The 16754-nt window shown below is 46.2% G+C and overlaps 1 long non-coding RNA gene across 1 annotated transcript; it reads right to left on the bottom strand.

Moving 5' to 3' along the window:
• Positions 1 to 3091: 3091 nt before the first annotated feature.
• LOC141083166 (uncharacterized) lies at positions 3092 to 8266 on the bottom strand. Its single transcript, XR_012230659.1, has 2 exons — positions 8117 to 8266; positions 3092 to 3326 (listed from the first exon to the last, which is right to left on the bottom strand). It is a non-coding gene; the product is annotated as an uncharacterized lncRNA (long non-coding RNA).
• Positions 8267 to 16754: the final 8488 nt, after the last annotated feature.

Genomic DNA, 16754 nt, shown 5'->3' with positions numbered 1-16754 from the left:
GGGAGAGGGCGCCTACATCCATAAGCTCAGGGGCAGTCTCTTATCCACTGGGGAACAATGGAGTTTCCACCTGCATCACCCCTCTGGCCCGCAGCCTGTGGGCCATCCGGACGGCCTGGGTTATGGCGTCCTCAAGAGAGTTAGGTGGGGGATGTAACGCCAAGGCATCCTGCAGCTGCTCGGACAAGCCTTTGCGAAAGAGTCATCGGAGTGCAGCGTCGTTCCACGAGACCTCTGCAGCCCAGCGGCGGAACTCAGTACAAAACCACTGAGTGTTTCCCCTGACAGACACTCATCACCATGTCCTCTGCCAATCGCACTCGGTCAGGCTCATCATAAATGTGCCCGAGGGCCTCAAAGAATGCATTCACAGACACTCTCTCAGGGGCAGTTGGAGAAAGGGAGAAAGCCCAAGCTTGTGGTGATCCTCTTAATAGAGACATAACAACCCCGACCTTCTGACTTTCGTCCCCAGAGGAACGTGGTTTCAAACTAAAAAAAAGTTTGCACCCCTCCATGAAGACCCTGAACTCCTTTTGGTTTCCAGAAAAAAAGTCAGGCAGTTTAACAGGTTGTTCTGGGGACACCAAAACAACACTCGACCAAGCCCCCAGAGACCCAGGAGCTAAAGCCCCCCGCACTGTCTCAGAAACCTGCTGCTGAGAGCGAGCCAGAGCTTGCTGCTCCAGAGATAAACTCTGAAACATCTGACTCAGACTTTTCATCCGGTCAGCCAGAGACTGTATGGGATCCATAACTCTCTGCACAAAAAACCTCCCAAAAACTTAATGGTCAGTTATAATGTCAGGGTCCTGAGAGCGCCGGCATACAGCCTCTGCTAAGCAGGGACTCACCCGCACCGTAGGGACCCCTGGGGACAAGAACAGCCAGACAATAAAGATGCACAGGACCTGAATGTAGAAGTTTAGAAAGCCGGCACAGGACCTACGGTCATGTGAACGGTCATGTGACTGCAAGGGGGCGGGGCTTAGCATCCTGCTTTCAGAGGAGGAAGAAAACTAAGAGTCGGGCAAAGCAGAGGTCAGGCACAATCCAGGCAAGCGAGGTACAGGAGGGATAAACAGACGGGAGGTCAGACAAAGCCAAAGGTCATACACAAGATATCAATACAGTACCAGGGATGAGACAGAATGGACAGTCAGGGCCAAGTAGAGATCAAAAACCAAACAGACGTAGAAGGTACCAAGCAGAATCCAAAGCAAAATCCAGAGAACAGACCGAGTCATACACAGGGAATCAAGCAACCAGAACACAGCACTAACACACTCAGGGGTCACCACACAATGCTATAAGAAGCCTCCCCAGAACCAATGAGAGGCCACCATAATAGGTCCCAGGTGTGCAGGTGAGAGTCTGCACTGAGGTCAGAACATTAACCCCAGCAGTGCCAGTCACCCAGCACTGGTATCATGACAAACCCAAATGAGCATCTCTGGACAGAACTGAAAATGGCTGTCCACCAACGTTCACCATCCAACCTGACGGAACTGGAAATGATCTGCAAGTAAGAATGGCAGAGGATCCCCACATCCAGGGGTGAAAACTTGTTGCATCATTCCCAAGAAGACTCATGGCTGTACTAGCTCAAAAGGGTGCTTCTACTCAATACTGAGCAAAGGGGATGAATACTTATGACCATGTGGTGATGTTTCAGTTTTTATTTTTAAATAAATTTGCAAAAATGTCTACATTTCTGTTTTTTTCAGTGAAGATGGGGTGCAGAGTGTACATTAATGAGGAAAAATGAACTTTTTTGAATTTACTAAAAGGCTGCAATGAAATAAAGTGAAAAATGTAAAGGGGTCTGAATACTTTCAGTACCCACTGTATGTGGCCAATTGCAGGATGCTGTGATTTTGTTCTCAGTCCGTTCTAAGCTGAGGAAAATAAAAAAGAAAATTAAAAAAGAAAAAATGAGCAGAGAATCACAAAACAACATTAGTCAGGGTGTAATCTGATTTTTTTTTTACAAAAAGGCTGAAATAACTCACATGTTGCGTTTTCCCACAATGTACGTCATATGTCGTAAATGGGTTAAAGAATAGAAAACTCTCTCTAAAATCTAAGATGTGTATATATTTATACTGGCTGTTATAAAGGGGTTGTAGCAAGTGTAGCATTACTTTCAGCAGACCTGTAGATAATGAGAGTGCATGTAAGTAATCGTGATGAGCAAGCGTGCTTGGATAAGGCATTATCTGAGCATGCCTGTGCGCTAACAGAGTGCCTTCAGCGTGCTCGAATAATGTATAATAATGTATAATAATGCATGTCCTGTCGCAGTTTGCCAGCTGCAACACATGCAGGGATTGTCTGTTAGGAAATCCCTGCGTGTGTTGCGGCTGTCGAACAGCCGCGGGGACTCAGGCAATGTACGTGGCCCCGGCATCTTCACCTTCAGAAGTAACTCGGGGAACATATTATTCGAGCACGCTGAAGACACTCGGTTAGCACCCGAGCATGCTTGGGTAATCTCTTATCCCAGCACGCTCGCTCATCACTAGTAAGCCTGAAAAGTTCCAGTTTTGTTTCATCGCTCTGAATCCCAAATCTTCCGTGACGTATTTATATGGCTTTGTGCTTACTGAAGGCGACTTCCCTTGTGCTTTTGGGTCTGAAGAAATTATGTCTTGTTTGGGCAAGAAGACCTTCAGCATTTACTGTGCAACCTGAATCCTCAGTGCCCGCTGCAACCACATTCTGCACCAGGTCTTTTGCCTTCACTCCAGTTTTTGATCACCTGCTGCCTCTGGGATCTGGGGGAAGCTTCCACGGTCAGTTACTGCACCTCTATCTTTTTTGGACCAATTTCTTAACAACCCAAGAATATTAGTAACCTGGATGCCATTGCCCTTGAGGAATAGACTAAAATGCCTTAGGAAGGTTGCCAGAAGTCTGCCTGTGCGTCACAATTACAGCAGGTTACAACAGCCAGAGGGGCTCATCTAAGTACTAAAGATGCTCGAAGCCTTACTAAGTATCTCAGCATTTTCTCTCTTATATCTGCATCCCAGAAATCCCTTACAGATGGGTTCTCCGACCTGGAAATGAATCACGTAAGACCTAGGGATTCATGGTGTTACTTTTATTACAACAAACTACAGGCTTTCTATGCATTTTTTAGACAATAACAGAGGCACTTCAAACAGCAAATTCATTTCAACTGTGCGGAACTCCATATAATCAGATACCCCCGACGACTAAGGAACATACAGACAGGTCCCCGACTGTTGCTCCACCGTCTCGTCATAAAAGGTTGGGATGTAAGTGACATAAGGCCATGACAGCGCAGGTTATTCTCTGATCTGAAAAATAAAGAATTGAATCAGATTTGAAGAATTCAAGGGAGAAAATGGGAAAAAAAAAGGAACATTCGGATATTATTTGTACTGTGCTGCGAGTCCACACAGAACTGGACAGAAGATCAAAACTGCCGGAGGCTGAAGAACAGCGCCATCTGGTGGCTGGTTGTAAACACAAACTTTTGGAAGCCTGAATAGTGGCTAGATGCCATTCAGGTACTTGGACAAACCCTTGTAAATCCCTGTGTTCCCTCCCCACAAGTAAAATAAAACAGAAACTTATACTCCTCTCTGGTGCCAGCCCTGTTCCCGCGGCGTTGGCACTGCCTCTCCCAAGGATCACGTAACATTTATGTCACATAATCCCTAACACCAATCAGCATTGCCATCATTCTCCCTTCCAGCTGATGTGATTTGACATGCCAAGGAAGTCAGAGCTGCGGCTGTTGTCACTACCAGTAGATTTCTTGATTTGTCCAAAAGTGGAGAGAATGAAGCCAACGCCGACTGGCCTCAGGGATCGTGTGACATAACAGTGATAGGTGATCCCTTGGAAAGCCAGTGCCAACACCGCGGGAACAGCGCCGATTGGGCACTGGGCTCACGTGACATAACCACTGCAGGACAGCCCCGGTAACATGAATGCAGAAACCGCTGGAATGGCACCAGAGGTGAGAATAATGTTTTCTATTTTATCAGAGCAAAACATTCAGATTGAGAAAGGGTTGTCCACTACTAGGAGTAACTAACTTCGTTAAGGTTGCGGGGTATATGACGATGCGTGGCGGTAGGGGCGTCGGGCATATGACGATGCGTGGCGGTAGGGGCGTCGGGCATATGACGATGCGTGGCGGTAGGGGCGTTGTGCATATGACGATGCGTGGCAGTAGAGGCGCCGGGCATATGACGATGCGTGGCGGTTGAGGCGTCGGGCATATGACGATGCGTGGCGGTTGAGGCGCCAGGCATTTGATGATGCGTGGCGATAAAGGCGTCGGGCATATAATAATGCGAGGCGGTAGGGCCGCCGGGCATATAACGATGCGTGGCGGTAGGGGCGCCGGGCATATGACGATGCATGGCGGTAGGGGCGCCGGGCATATGACGATGCGTGGCGGTAAAGGCGCCGGGCATATGACGATGCATGGCGGTAAAGGCGCCGGGCATATAACGATGCGTGGCGGTAGGGCCGCCGGGCATATGACGATGCGTGGCGGTAGGGGCGCCGGGCATATGACGATGCGTGGCGGTAAAGGCGCCGGGCATATCGCGATGCGTGGCGGTAAGGGCGCCGGGCATATAACGATGCGTGGCGGTAGGGCCGCCGGGCATATGACGATGCGTGGCGGTAGGGGCGTCGAGCATATGACGATGCGTGGCGGTAGGGCAGCCGGGTATGTGACGATGCGTGGCGGTAGAGGCGCCAGGCATATGTGGATGCGTGGCGGTAGGGCAGCCGGGTATATGACGATGCGTGGCGGTAGGGGCGCTGGGCTTATAACGATGCGTGGCGGTAGGGGTGCCGGGTATATGAAGATGCGTGGCAGTAGTGGCGCCGGGCATATGACGATGCGTAGCGGTAGGGGCGTCGGGCATATGACGATGCGTGGCGGTAGGGCAGCCGCACATGATATTTACCACTATTTAGAGACATGCGCCTGCCACTACAGCTGCTATGTTACGAGCAGCCCTTCACATTTTGTGACCCTGTAATGTATACACGGGACGACCTCGTGCCACCATTTAAAGGGATTGTCCAGACCTAGGGTACAAGTCTGCAACCACTCCTGTCAGTGTGCACACTGCCATTATTCTCAATTTGTGGGCGCGGCGGGCACGTGACCATAAGTGTGCAGTTTGCATAAATGCAGCCACTGCAGACTAGACGTATGTGGCCTTTCTCAATACAAGGTGAATTGAGTGAGGCCAGACACGTCTAGTTGGAATGTGGCCGGGAGTATACAAATCACATACTTACAGTCATATGACCAGTGAATCCTGACAGTGCGCTCTTTTCCCTTCCATCAGAACGCAGTAAAGACGGACCACACTGGGCACGTCAGGACGACGCACACAGCATGTGAACGAGCCCCTACAGTCACACACAGGACAGGGAGCAAAAGGGATGGAAACACGGCTGAGTTCTTCACACTCATTTAGGAGATTTCTTGTTTCCGTTTTTGATGTGTTTTTTTTATTTTCTCATTCATTTGAATGGGTGGAAAAAAGCTTCAGAAAACACCGAACTGTTCCCCTATCCCATCAATGCGGGATAAGTTATTAACCCCTTTAATTTTCAGGTAGTGAACTGTTAGGCCTCATAAAGGCAACCCTGTTTTCACATAACCACTATAATGGGTTAAAAAAAAATAACAGATGGTTTATACAGAGAAACTGATCGAACATTGAGGAAAACGCTCCATGTTTTTCACATACAAGAAAAGTTGATGTCTGAATGAAGCCCAAAGATGTGTTCACCACCAAAACCAAAGTGATTGGCAGGAAACAGGACATGTACAATACTTGACTTTTTTTTGGCTAAAATGAATAAACGAGTGAAAAAAAATTGTTAAAAACAAAGAATTTATGTGCAGCAGATTAAAAAAAACAAAAACCTCATGTGTAGGCATTGCAAGACCTTAGGTATCCATGGTTCTGACGACTAGCAACTAACCGTCACTATATGAGTGGTCGTATCCTTAGATACCAAAGTTACTGCAACACCTGCACGTGAGGAAAGACAGAGCGAATCAGAAGAACTGTACTACATTACTAATTGGAGGTATTTGCTAATATTATTATTATTACACCTACTACATATTGGGAAAGGATCTTGGAGATGGGAGTACCCCTTTATTTAGCAGAGGTTAGGGTCGGGTAGCAGATTGTAAAGATACTGGAGCTCTGTTGCGCAGAAATTCGGATTACTATGCACATTTGACTCATGAGTAGATGGACGGGCGTACCAGCGCAGGCCTCGGCTCCTTTTTGCTTCTCCCCACTGTCTTCGTATCTGGTTACATAGTGGAGACACAGGCTCTGCTGCAGGACGTCACCTCTGCTCACCACCGTCAGGCGAGAGCCGGGGCGGCACCAGAGGGCAGAAGTGAAGAGGAGCCAAGGACTGCGTGGGGGCGCCAGTATGTCTGTCCACCGGGGCACTTTCACACCCAATTTGTTTGTACAAGAATGAAACACAAATATTTGGAGTAACGGAGCGCTGGATAACAATGGATCCATGGAAATACAATCCTGTGGTGCCTCACATTGCCTAGGCACCTTCTTACGGACAGTTTCCCTTTAAAGTGGTTGTGTGGCACTTTAACCACTTCACCAGTTTCCATTTCTGCACCTTAATATTTTCCTCCCCTTCTTCCCAGAGCCATAACTTTTTTATTTGTCCCTTCAATATGGCCATGTGAGGGCTTGTTTTTTGCGGGAAAAGTTGTAATTTTGAACGACACCAATGGTTTTACCATATAGTGTATTGGAAAACGGGAAAAAAATTCAAAGTTTAGTGAAATTGCAAAAAGTGCAATCCCACACTTACTTTTTTTTTTTTTTTTTGCTAGGCTCACTAAATGCTATATCTGACCTGCCATTATGATTCTCCAGGTCATTATGAGTTCACAGACACCGAACATGTCTAGGTTCCTTTTTTATTTAAGTGGTGAAAAAGAAAAATCCAAATTTGTAAGCGATCTTGTCATTTTCCTAGATCCGCAGCGTCTCCATTTTTCAGGTTCTGGCCCCGAGTGAGGGCTTATTTTTTGCGCCTTAGCTGACGTTTTTATTGATACCATTTTGATTTTTTTTCTCCTGACACCGTTTACCTATCGGATTAATTATTTTTATACTTTGATAGATCAGACGTTTCTGAATGAGGCGATACCAATTATGTGTATTTATTTGTTTTTATTGTTCTATTTTGAATGAGGAAAAAGAGTGGTTTCAGTTTGTGTTTTTTAATATATTTTAAAACTTTTTTTTTCCTTCCTTCAATAGTCACCTTAAAAGACTTGAAGCTGCGATCATCTGATCTCCTGTACTTCAGCCCTTCTATGTGTAGCATAAATCATGAGATTTTCATTGAGAGGCACAGGGGTCTTCTGCAGACCCCCCGGCTGTCATGGCAACCCATCGGGGCCCCGTAATCAGGTGACAGGGGCGCCGATGGGCATGTTTTATGAAGTGTTTCTGGCTGGTGAGTGCTTGATGCCTCTGTCAGAGATTGTTAGAGTCACATGAAAACTTCTCAGATCAGCTGTCACCTACGGGGTAAGATGCAGGCTCAGCGCCGGAGCCCGCATCAAGTGTGGGAACACAACTTTATACGTCCAAGGTCGTGAAGGGGTCAACATTGATGGCCTAAATTGATGGCCTACACTTAGGTCATCAATATCTGATTGGTGGTGGTGCGACACCCAGAAACCCCCGTCGATCAGCTGTTCCCAGTGTAGTTGGCGGCCAGAACTGCTCAGTTGTGGAGCTGCACAGCACAGCTCTGCTGACGGTATAGTGGCCGCCGGTCGGGTACTGCACATGCACCACCCACTCAAATCAATAGCAGGTGGATGTGCAGTACCCGGCCACTATTCTGACGACGGATCTGTGCTGTGCAGCTCCACAACTGAGCAGTTCCAGCCGACACCGGGATCAGCTGATCAGCGGGGTGTGCCCAGTGTTGCACCATCACCAATCACACATCTATATTAAAGTCCCGGACAGCCCCTTCAAGAGAAGACACACTGGGATAGGCTTTATTGTTAGCATTTCCGCTGTGACATATTCACCGTCTCACTCTTCCTCCTTCGCCACATTATTTGGTACATAAGTGTTTGACTTCTTTTCCAGTCTTCTTCAGGGTCTCCAGCAATTGGTCCACGGAGTGGCTACCGGACTCGATCACCACCTTCTTATTCGGCAAATCAATTTCATACTGAACATCTGAAGGAGAAACAACCTCAATCAATAAATGAATAGCGGTCGGGGGACGTACGATACATGGGCAGCAGCGACATTCACATAAAGGCAAGTTATGTGATTACGCAACACAATCCCCTTGAGATGTAAAGGGAATCCGTCAGCAGGTATTTGCTATGTAATCTGAGAGCAGCATGATGTAGGGGCTGAGACCCTGATACCAGCAATGTTTCACTTACTGGACTGCTTGCTGTAGTTTATGATAATCTAGAACAATTCTGTTACAGGAGGACTAGTGTCATGTAGTCCTCCATGTGTGTGACCTCTGTTTAACCCCGTTCCCACCACTGACTAGCAGCTGTGCACACTGTGCATAGGCAGAAAGCTGCCAATCAGTGGTATGGGTGGAGCTGTCTATTAAGTCGAGTGGGAGGAGATTTGGTTTATCTTTAAAAAAAAGCTAAAATATTGTACTGGAAAAATGACCTGAACTTTCAAAATAAGTACACCAGTTTGATCAGGTCCAATAGATCTTTTTAATATTGTATGCAGTTTGTATTGTGAAATCTGGCGACAGATCTACTTTGATCCTACCTTTTCATATTGCACTCAGAGCTTAGAAATATCAAGAAATCTCAGCATTCAGAGAACTGCTAGATCTGCAGCAGATAAAACAGTGATGATATCAAAACTGCAGCGAGTAGCTTAGTGATACATCGCTAGAATCAGAGTCTGACTTTACATCATGCTGCTCTTAGATGGGGTAGCAAAAATCTGGGGACGGATTCCCTTACAAAAAAAAAGTTGATGCCTGTAGTTGCCACTAGAGGGAGCTTGCTGTATAATGTGTATTCACTGAACTTAAAGGGGTTGTCCAGACTTCCAAAATTTATGACCCATCTACAGGACAGTTGGTGTCCAACGCTTAAAATCTGAATTACTCAACTGTTATTCGCTATTTAATTACCCAAAATTAGATTTGCAGGAAGCTCCTCTGTCCCTTGCAAACTTACTACAACGTTTCTTTTAGGAATTTGCAAAAAATCTTGCAGACTTGACTAGATGAGAGACTTAGGACTGGGATCTAAGCGGTAACATTTCTACTTGTGGAGAACGACGAGCCAGGACTAGCAGCTATTCCTGTCTTAAGCATCCTACTTAACCAAATCAGATCTCATACTTTGCTCTGATGAGGGGCAACACACAGAAACATGTGTCTGCAAATAGAGATTCCGGATTGGCTTTTAGAATCATAGAATCATAGAATCATAGAATCGTAGAGTTGGAAGGGACCTCCTGGGCCATCTGGTCCAACCCCCTGCTCAAAGCAGGATTCGCTAAATCATCCCAGTTAGATGTCTGTCCAGCCTCTGTTTGAAGACTTCCATTGAAGGAGAACTCACCACTTCTCGTGGCAGCCTGTTCCACTCATTGATCACTCTAACTGTCAAAAAGTTTTTTCTAATATCTAATCTGTGTCTCCTCCCATTTTGTCCTAAGTCATGTGACAAGGCTCATTATAGGGTCGATATTGACTTTTAGGATTGCTGCTTCCAATAGGTGGTGCTAAAGTTCAAGTCCTCCTCCTCTCTGAAGACTCAATTTGCATCACACACCAGACTGACCTCGCAATGGGGTATAACCACGCACCAGACTGGCGTATGTGCAAACAGCAAACATAAATACCTGGTGTACCTCTCTTGCCACTCCTACCTTGTGTATGAAAAAGCTCTGTCGTTAACCCCTTCACCCCCAAGGGTGGTTTGCACGTTCATGACCGGGCCAATTTTTACAATTCTGACCACTGTCCCTTTATGAGGTCATAACTCTGGAACGCTTCAATGGATCCCGGTGATTCTGACATTGTTGTCTCGTGACTAGAGTTGAGCGATACCGTCCGATACTTCAAAGTATCGTATCGGATGGTATCGGCCGATCTTTAAAAAAAGTATCGGTATCGCCGATTCCGATACCGGAAGTCCCATTCAAGTCTATGGGACTTCCGGTATCGGAATAAGAAAAACCCTTTCCTGCCCTTGTACAGCCTCTCTGGGGTCTGTACGGGCCTTTCGGGGGGCTGTGCCGGCCTGCCAGGGGGTCTGTGCAGGCTCCGGTGGTCTGTGCCGGCCTGCCGGTGGTCTGTGCAGGCTCCGGGGGGCTGTGCCGGCCTGCCGGGGGGCTGTGCCGGCCTGCCGGGGGGCTGTGCAGGCTCCGGGGGGCTGTGCCGGCCTGCCGGGGGGCTGTGCCGGCCTGCCGGGGGGCTGTGCCGGCCTGCCGGGGGGCTGTGCCGGCCTGCCGGTGGTCTGTGCAGGCTCCGGGGGTCTGTGCAGGCATCGTCCGATGGGACTACAAGTCCCATCGGGCGATGCCTGCTACCATGACAGTGATTGACACATTAGCCAATGATGGGACAGTAGTAGTCCCATCATCCGGCTAATGTGTTAAATGTAAAAAAAAAAAAAAAAAAAAAAAAATTACATGCTACATACATACAACATGCATACTACATACATGCTACATTCATACTACATACTACATACATGCTACATTCATACTACATAAATACTACATGCAACATACATACTACATATATACTACATGCATGCTACATACATACTGCATGCTACATACATACCACATATATACTACATACATACTACATGCATGCTACATGCATGCTACATGCTACATACATAACACATATATACTACATGCATGCTACATACATACTACATGCTACATACTACATATATACTACATGCATGCTACATACTACATGCTACATACATACTACATGCATGCTACATACATACTACATACATACTACATATATACTACATGCATGCTACATACATACTACATGCTACATACTACATGCATGCTACATACATACTACATGCTACATAGTACATATATACTACATGCATGCTACATACATACTACATACATACTACATATATACTACATGCATGCTACATACTACATGCTACATACATACTACATATATACTACATTCATACTACATACTACATATATACTACATACATACTACATACATACTACATACATACTACATGCATGCTACATACATGCTACATACATACCACATACATACTACATGCTACATACATACCACATATATACTACATACATACAATACATTCATACAATACATACATAGACATACAGTACATATAACATAGAGTAACATACTTACCAATACTTGTCACATTGTTCCCCGAAGCCATTGTCTATTCCGGGATAAATATTAACATAACAAACCACAAAAATACTCACCCACGATCCGAAGCAGTCCACGAGTGTGTCCCACGACGATCTTGGGTAGAGAACTGCAGCATCAGATGATGCTGCCGTTCTCTACGGGCTGCAGGAATCCAATGACGGAAGGTAGGTATCCTTCCGCACTGTATTCCTCCGCCACTTAAAAAAAAAAAAGTCCCTAGTCTCACTTTATGCCATTGCTGTGTGGGAAATTCCCACACAGCAATGGCATAAAGTGAGACTAGGGACTTTTTTTTTTTTAAGTGGCGGAGGAATACAGTGCGGAAGGATACCTACCTTCCGTCATTGGATTCCTGCAGCCCGTAGAGAACGGCAGCATCATCTGATGCTGCAGTTCTCTACCCAAGATCGTCGTGGGACACACTCGTGGACTGCTTCGGATCGTGGGTGAGTATTTTTGTGGTTTGTTATGTTAATATTTATCCCGGAATAGACAATGGCTTCGGGGAACAATGTGACAAGTATTGGTAAGTATGTTACTCTATGTTATATGTACTGTATGTCTATGTATGTATTGTATGAATGTATTGTATGTATGTAGTATATATGTGGTATGTATGTAGCATGTAGTATGTATGTGGTATGTATGTAGCATGCATGTAGTATGTATGTAGTATGTATGTAGCATGCAGTATGTATGTAGCATGTATGTAGTATGTATGTAGTATATATGTAGTATGTATGTAGTATGTATGTAGTATGTATGTATGTAGTATGTATGTAGCATGCAGTATGTATGTAGCATGTATGTAGTATGTATGTAGTATATATGTAGTATGTATGTAGTATGTATGTAGTATGTATGTAGTATGTATGTAGCATGCAGTATGTATGTAGCATGTATGTAGTATGTATGTAGTATATATGTAGTATGTATGTAGTATGTATGTAGTATGTATGTATGTAGTATGTATGTAGCATGCAGTATGTATGTAGCATGTATGTAGTATGTATGTAGTATATATGTAGTATGTATGTAGTATGTATGTAGTATGTATGTATGTAGCATGCAGTATGTATGTAGCATGTATGTAGTATGTATGTAGTATATATGTAGCATGCATGTAGTATGTATGTAGCATGCATGTAGTATTTTTTTTTTTTTTTTTTTTTTTTTAACATTTAACACATTAGCCGGATGATGGGACTACTACTGTCCCATCATTGGCTAATGTGTCAATCACTGTCATGGTAGCAGGCATCGCCCGATGGGACTTGTAGTCCCATCGGACGATGCTTGCACAGACCCCCGGACATCAGCACAGCCCCCCGGCAGGCCGGCACAGCCCCCCGGCAGTCCGGTACAGACCCCCACAGGGTGCACAGACCACCGGCAGGCCGGCACAGCCCCCCGGCAGGCCGGTACAGACCCCGGGCAGTCCACACAGCCCCCCGGCAGGCCGGCACAGCCCCCCGGCAGGCCGGCACAGCCCCCCAGCAGGCCGGCAGAGACCCCCGGAAGGCCCGAAATGACGGCGCATCATGATGCGCACACACTGCGCATCATGATGACGTCAGGCCGTCAATCAACTGAACTTCCGATTCCGATGCCGAATTCCGATATTGAAAAAATATCGGAAGTCGGTATCGGAATTCCGATACAGCAAGTATCGGCCGATACCCGATACTTGCGGTATCGGAATGCTCAACACTACTCGTGACATATTGTACTTCATGATAGTGGTAAAATTTCAGTCAAATAACTTGCGATTATTTGTGAGAAAAATGAAAATTTGGCAATTTTCCAACTTTGAATTTTTATTCCCTGAAATCACAGAGATACGGCACACAAAAAACTTGATAACTAACATTTCCCACATGTTTACTTTACATCAGCACAATTTTGGAACCAACATTTTTTTTTTAGGAAGTTATAAGGGTTAAAAATTGACCAGCGATTTCTCATTTTTGCAACACCATTATATTTTTACGGACCACATCACATTTGAAGCCACTTTGAGGGGTCTATATGATAGAAAATACCCAAAAGTGACACCATTCTAAAAACTGCACCCCTTAAGGTGCTCAAAACCACATTCAAGACATTTATTAACCCTTTACGTGCGTCACAGGAATTTTTTTGAATATTTAAAAAAAAATGAACATCTAACTTTTTCACAAAAAAATTACTTCAGGTTCAATTTTTTTTATTTTACCAAGGGTAACAGGAGAAATTGGACTGCAAAAGTTATTGTGCAATTTGTCCTGAGTACGCTGATACCTGATATGTGGGGGGGAACGACTGTTTCGGCGCATGGCAGAGCTCAGAATGGAAGGAGCGCCGTTTGACTTTTTCAATGCAAAATTGGCTGGAATTCAGATCGGACGCCATGTCACGTTTGGAGAGTCCCTGATGTACCGAAACAGTGGAAACCCCCTACAAGTGACCCCATTTTGGAAACTAGACCCCTAAGGAACTTATCTATTTATGTGGTGAGAACTTTAAACCCACAAGGGCTTCACAGAAGTTTATCAAGTACAGCGGTACAATTAATAAATCATATTTTTTCCACAAAAATGATCTTTTCACCCCCAATTTTTATTTTCCCACGGGTAACAGGACCCTAAAAGTTATTGTGCAATTTGTCCTGAGTACGCTGATACCCCACATGTGGGGGTAAACCACTATTTGGGCGCATGGCAGAGCTCGGAAGGGAAGCAGCGCCATTTGACGTTTTTGGCTGGAATTGAGATCGGACACCATGTCGCGATTGGAGAAACCCTGATGTACCAAAACAGTGAAAACCCCCCACAAATGACACCATTTTGGAAACTAGACCCCCTAAGGAACTTATCTAGATATGTGGTAAGAACTTTGAACCCACAAGGGCTTCACAGAAGTTTATAACGTACAGCGGTACAATTAAAAAAATCATATTTTTTCCTCAAAAATGATCTTTTCACCCCCAATTTTTATTTTCCCTCGGGTAACAGGACCCTAAAGGTTATTGTGAAATTTGTCCTGAGTACACTGATACCCCACATGTGGGGGTAAACCACTATTTGGGCGCATGGCAGAGCTCGGAAGGGAAGCAGCGCCATTTGACGTTTTTGGCTGGAATTGAGATCGGACACCATGTCGCGATTGGAGAAACCCTGATGTACCAAAACAGTGAAAACCCCCCACAAATGACACCATTTTGTAAACTAGACCCCCCAAGGAACTTATCTAGATGTGTGGTGGGCACTTTGAACCCCCCAGTGCTTCACAGAAGTTTATAACGCCCGGGCGTGAAAATAAAAAATTCATATTTTTTCCACAAACATGATCTTTTAGTCACCATTTTTTTTATTTTCCCAAGGGTACCAGGAGAAATTGGACCCCAAAAGTTGTTGTCCAATTTGTCCTGAGTATGCTGATACCCCATATGTGGGAGAAAACTACTGTATGGGCACACGTCGGGGCTCGGAAGGGAAGTAGTGACGTTTTGGAATGCAGACTTTGATGGAATGGTCTGCAGGTGTCATGTTGCCTTTGGAGAGCCCCTAATGTACCTAAACAGTGGAAACCCCCCACAAATGACCCCATTTTGAAAACTAGACCCCCTAAGGAACTTATCTAGATGTGAGGTGAGCATTTTGAACCCCCAAGGGCTTCACAGAAGTTTATAATGCCAGGGCATGAAAATGAAAAAATCGTATTTTTTCCACAAACATGATCAATTAGTCCCCAATTTTTTTTATTTTCCCAAGGGTAACAGTAGAAATTGACCCCCAAAAGTTGTTGTCCAATTTGTCATGAGTACGCTGACACCCCATATGTGGGAGAAAACTACTGTATGGACACACGTCGGGGCTCGGAAGGGAAGTAGTGACGTTTTGGAATGCAGACTTTGATGGAATGGTCTGCGGGTGTCATGTGCGTTTGGAGAGCCCCTGATGTACCTAAACTATTGAAACTCCCCATAAGTGACCCCATTTTGGACACTAGACCCCCCACGGAACTTATCTAGATGTGTGGTGAGCACTTTGAACCCCCAAGTGCTTCACAGAAGTTTATAACGCTCGGGCGTGAAAATAAAAAAATCATTTTTTTCCACAAAAATGATATTTTTGCCCCCAATTTTTTATTTTCCTAAGGGTAACAGGAGAAATTGGACCCCAAAAGTTGTTTTGCAATTTGTCCTGAGTAGGCTGATACCCTACGTGTGGGGGTAAAACACTGTTTGGGCACATGGCAGAGCTTGGAAGGGAAGGAGCACCATTTTACTTTTTCAACTCAGAAGTCGCATGCTAAAAGACGCTTTCTATTGTAAAAATAGTTTTTGCATCACCACATATTGAAAGCTATAATTTTTCCATATTTTGACCCACCGAGTCATGTGAGGTCTTATTTTTTGCGGGACAAGTTGACGTTTTTATTGGTACCATTTTCGGGCACGTGACATTTTTTTGATCGTTTTTAATTCCGATTTTTGGGACGCAGAATGAACAAAAACCAGCGTTTATCGGTCGTCCATGACAGCACCACCTGAGAGAGGGGATCCGCTCTTCAGGAACAGGAAACCTACAGATACAAAAGGGCGGCACCTCTCCCATGCATCAGTTGGTTTCCTGTTCCTAGAGGACGGGACTTCCTTCAGATCGTCCATCATGGAGTCGCGGAGGGATTCCCAGGCCAGCTGACCGTCCCAGGTAGCAAGGGGGTCTCCTACCTTGGTCAAGCTCGGGTCCCTGGAAGCGCCACGGTGGGGCCGGTTAGGTCGCCACGACGGTGGTAAGAGCAGGTGGAGCCAAGGGTCCGGTGGACAGCCGCCTCCATAATGCCGGCACCAGGAGGTATGTATGTCCCGGACCCCTCCTGGTGCGCTCTCCCCGTGGTCCGGTATCTCTTCCTGTCCGGGCCGGCGGTGGCGCCCGGTCGGTGGGCGCAGGTTGGCGCGCGTGGGGGCTGTGGCCTTGCCTGAGCTGGGGGTGCCGTGCCGGCTCCCTCTGCGCACTCCCCGCAGTCCTCAGACGGGCGGCGGAAGTGACGCGGTGGAAGGGGCGGGGCCGGGGACGCCGAAACCGGAAGTTGGGTGCCGGCCGGCTTCAAGCGTGCGCTGCGTGTGCACGGCGGTACTGGGCGGCGCGCTGTGCCCGGGGATGACCGGAGCATGCGGGGGGAGGTCGCGGGGGGTCCCGGGTGGGAGGTGCCGCGCCAGAACCCTGCTGACCCTGACAAGGAGGCCTTAAAAGGCAGGAGGTGACGCTGCTGGGGTGCTT

This window comes from Dendrobates tinctorius, unplaced genomic scaffold (assembly GCF_039654945.1).
Source record: "Dendrobates tinctorius isolate UK_male_01 unplaced genomic scaffold, ASM3965494v1 ptg000020l, whole genome shotgun sequence".
Classification (NCBI taxonomy): Eukaryota; Metazoa; Chordata; class Amphibia; order Anura; family Dendrobatidae; genus Dendrobates; species Dendrobates tinctorius.
Note: the sequence above shows the minus strand (reverse complement) of the source record. Positions and strands in the feature narration are given on the sequence as shown.